The sequence below is a fragment of the Onychostoma macrolepis genome, chromosome 16, assembly GCF_012432095.1.
Source record: "Onychostoma macrolepis isolate SWU-2019 chromosome 16, ASM1243209v1, whole genome shotgun sequence".
NCBI lineage: Eukaryota > Metazoa > Chordata > Actinopteri > Cypriniformes > Cyprinidae > Onychostoma > Onychostoma macrolepis.
Genome location: NC_081170.1, coordinates 36132920 through 36137734, shown reverse-complemented (window position 1 = coordinate 36137734; position 4815 = coordinate 36132920).

Here is a 4815-nt window from a genome sequence, read left to right as displayed (position 1 = left end):
GATGGAAAGGAAATTTGGAAATTTTCCAAAGAAAATTCCTCTGGTTTAGACAGTTATTCTGCATATGACTTAGAGAAGACTCTCCATATTTTAATCAGTTCACAGCCCTATATATCTGCACATTTAATGCCCCAATTTACATTAAATTCTAATAACTTGGGGAAGTCGTGGCCTAATGGTTAGAGTCGGACGCGTAATCCAAAGGTTGTGAGTTCGAGTCTCAGGTCCGGCAGGAATTGTAGGAATTGGGGGGAGTGAATGTACAGCACTCTCTCCACCCTCAATACCACGACTGAGGTGCCCTCGAACAAGGCACCGAACCCCCAACTGTTCCCTGGGCGCCGCAGCATAAATGGCTGCCCACTGCTCTGGGTGTGTGTGGTCACTGCTGTGTATGTGCACTTTGGATGGGTTAAATGCAGAGTTTGGGTCACGATACTTGGCCACATGTCATGTCACTTTCACTTTCATAAATGAAGTAGATTTTAAATAACATCAAGTGCCACCAAGGTTAAAGCTGCCAATTCCAGTACCTTTGTTGTTTAACACTGTGAGGATTTATAGCCAATCGACAATATATTAGATTTTTTAATTTTTTTTATTTTTTTATCATCATTTAATAAGCAAACTGTAAATGATCAATTATAGAACATGATTAATTCTACAACACCATTTTATTTCAATAAACTTACAACAATCATCCCATTAACCCTTAATATGTCTCATTTAGCTGTGGTTTGATTTATCTCAAAATGTTTTTCTGTCATCACTTGATTTCTTCTTGTTTAAATTGTCTTTTTTGTCTTTTTTTCAAAGTAAACGCATTCACACATATACAAAGTAGCTAGTGTATTTTCCAGTATATCATCTGGCAAATAATCTATTCCAATAATCAGTCATTTTCAACTGATCCAGTCTGCTTTCCCCACAAAGTTCTTCCCCTAAATGATCTGCTGTGCATTCCCTGAACAACAGATCTGAACCCATTCAGCCTCCACTGACTGTAAAACACAGCCAAGCCGAGAGGCCAAACACAAGTAAACATGCATGAAAATCAATACATATCTGGCACCACAAGAAAGAGCAGTGCCTGGAGTCTTCATCTCCATTTATTACTGCTGATTTATTTATTTTACACAGACACTATCACTGCAGACTGACCTCTTATGGGGGAAGAAAAAATGCCTTGCTCAGCAAAATAGCCGTTGTTTTCGTCCCTGCTTATTTGTTGGCAGTACATAACAGTCCTCTGACAATGAGTGGAAAATAGATATTTTACCAAGGTCTCAGAGGAAACATAGAGTGAAGTGGCTGAATCAAGTCCATCCATCCAGCTCTTGTCAGTTTGTCTCTTAATCGACAGAGCTTCATGGCAGGTCTCCCTACCGCACGGCCGGGACTCCTCTGAGAGGCTGTCTGCTCCAGATAATGACGCGTCTCTGCGATCCAGTGGGATGATGGAGCTGGAGTGCTGAATTGGTCCATCCTCAGAGCTGCTGTGTCTTTATCTGAAGCACAGTCACTTCCCTTGAGGAGTCCAGCGAAATAAAATATTGGTTTCATGAAAGCATTAATGATCTGAAGATGACATTCATCTTAATTCCAAGCCAATATAAATAATGAAACATTTTACTTGTTATTTTTAAAATTGTTATTTTTGGAGATAAGCAATAATTGTCTTCAATATACTCCAATACAAAAGTAAAATTCAATTGTCAAGGAAATATATTCTGAATGAGTAACTATCCTCACACACCTGCAGGTAATATATAAGTGTGTAGTATAAATATCTTCCTATGTCCTGACAAATGTTTATCTCCAACTCAGTGGCACAGCAATTTATGCCAACATATGGTATATTTATTTATTTACACATGGGGACTTGTTAAAAAAAAAAAAAAGGTTATTAATCATGTTATTACTTGAACATCTACACATATTATCCAATCCGTTGTCCTTGTGGTCTTAGTTATGTTGATAAATCATCACGCCAATTAAAACAACAAATTAGTGAACAGAAGATAACCATTAGATGCAGTGATTGCAGTGATTACCCAGACTTTATCAGTGACTTTAAATGATGAAGTGTTATTTAATATGATGTTATAGAATAATGGCATTTATGTCAAATGTAGTTTTCCCATGTGTTGTTATAGATGTACTGATAAATTGTGACACTGTTCATGACTGCTGGTGATTAGCTGCGATGTGGTTATTAAACACAGTAATTGGTCATGTTAGATTTAAAATTTGTACTTGGAATTGTCTGTTTGTCAGAATTGTCAGATAGTGTGCTGGGTTTTCTTGTTTTGTAAATGGAAGGAAACAGATTATGAAATAAAAACTATTATTATTGTATGCATAAATTATGCGCATAAATTATATGACTATTATTATTATTATCATTAAATATGCATTATTCATGTTATGGATAATAATAATAATAATAATAATTTTTATCCATATATCTTTGTTTAGTTCAGACATTAATATATATCCTTCACACAAATGAAATCACCATCTCAGTGTTATTTTAGCATCATTGAAATTACCATTTTTATTAATACTTTGATTTGTATATTTTCTGCTTTTATTACAATTTTAGATAAAGTGTCAGCAATTTTGTTGTTTTTGTCATTTTTAAAAATCACTTTGCTTTTTAAAATGCCCATATAGTTTTAATTAATTTTTGTTTCAGTTTTAGCTTTAGATATTTTAGTACATCAAGGTAAACTAAAATAGGAAGTTGCCTTGGTAACTAGCTGGAAAAGCTAGTCATTTATTTTTTTAAATGGTTTTAAAGGGCACCTATTATGCCCCTTTTTACAAGATGTAATATTGGTCTTGGGTGTCCGCAGAATGTGTCTGTGAATTTACAGCTCAAAATACCCCACAGATAATTTATTATAACATCTGGAAAATGTCATTTTTGGGCTGTGTCTAATAAAGAGCTGTTTTGGTGCGTATCACTTTAAATGCAAATGAGCTGCATATTCCTGCCCCATCTTCAGAAGAGGGCACCACGTATACGTCTCTGCTTTGCATACATATACTAATAAACAGCCGGCAGTAGCAACATGACTGAGAGTGGGAGAACCGGTGTTCAGCCGTACATCTGGGAAGCCAAATGCACTGAAAGTGAGAAGAAACAGAGCGATGTTTCAGAGCTCACGCTGACCTGTCATCAGCACGGCTAAATTGCAAACTAATCGCACAAGCGTGGCACTGATCAATTAAAATACTTCGATAACATACGCACACAAATACGGTTGAAATGTTAGCTAAGCACTATAATGACATGACATTCACAAAGGAGCCTGGAGTGAAACGATTTGTGCAGACATAAACATATTTAGGTAGATTTTGAGGTGCATTACCTCGAAAAACAGAAGTAATCCGCTGCGTCCTCAGCAGCTCAGATGTTGGGAGAAAATGCAGACTCTTATCAGCATAAGTCTTACATCCGAACACAGAACACCAGGATTGCTTACGAGACATTGTTGGCGTTACAGCTGCTCGAGTGCGGAGAAAATGGAGGTCAGCGTACAACTAAACAGCTCGCTGAGGGTGGAAACTAATGCTGGACTGTCAGTCAGCAGCCGTGGGCGGGACCTAAGAAATGTGATGTCATATTGCATAGAGAATCAACATGGCAGGCCTAGTGAGACTGATTTGATTTAATGAGGGTTAAAATATAAGGAGTGGGTGAATTTTTATCATTATAGGGTGGTTGTGTTCACACACTGCCCACACGCATTTATGTTCAAACAACATGTAAAAGTGGATTTTGCATAAAGATGCCCTTTAATGGTTTTAATTTTAACTATAATAAACCTGCAACAGCTTTAATTAACAGTAATTCTCTTTTATTAATTTATATTTGACATTATTATTATTATTATTATATTCCTAAGCATCTTGTCTGGGGCAAAGATCACCAATCTGACGATCTGAATACATTACAAACCTACTGCCCCGTTTATTCACAATCACCATTTGAGTTCAGGGAGTAATTAGGTGTGTCATATATTAGAAAGTGTATCTTCTCAGTTCATCATTCTTTGACATCCAATTATGTAGTGCAGAGTGAAAAACAATATATACGGGCAAAGGGACGATAGATAAGAGCTGGAAACTTGTTGTTTGATGAGGGTGTCACAGAAGACAGATTCACTGAACTGTAAGATGTGTTTTTGTCAGTATACTTTGACTCCAGCGGAGCGTTTGCAGCAAAGAGCGATCAAAACTGACATAAGTGACCACCGAAGGGGAACAAATGCAAGCATGAAAGTTGTCATTTCTTGTTTTGACTACTGAAATGCAATATGAGGACAATATTCCAGCGATTTGTTTCTAACAGTCATAAGTGCTTATTGGTTTCACGCTGAGAGCGCGTCAGATTGCTGCTGTAATTCAAGCGCAGATAACTGCCTCTCACTGAGTTAATAGCCGGAGCATCATCACACTCCTGACCTTTGCTTTATGTGTCGTCTCCATTTTGCAGAGGGAAAGCATTTATGTTTGAATTACATTGTAAACAAAGCATTTGATTCAAGGCTAATTGATTTTTAATAGCAAGATTTGCATTATCAGATGCTTTGCCTCCTGCTGTTTGCTCTAGCCTTTAGCGTAACCAGAATTACTAAAACATTACTTTGCCAATGAGATTTATTGTGTTTTCCAGAACACATCTTGACCCTGAAATATTTCTTTAGGATTGAAGCTTTAAATTACCATCAGCATCGACCAGGTGCATTTCTAGCTTTCACAGGCCCCCTAGCAAAAATAAAAGTTTTCCCATATTTTATACTCTTC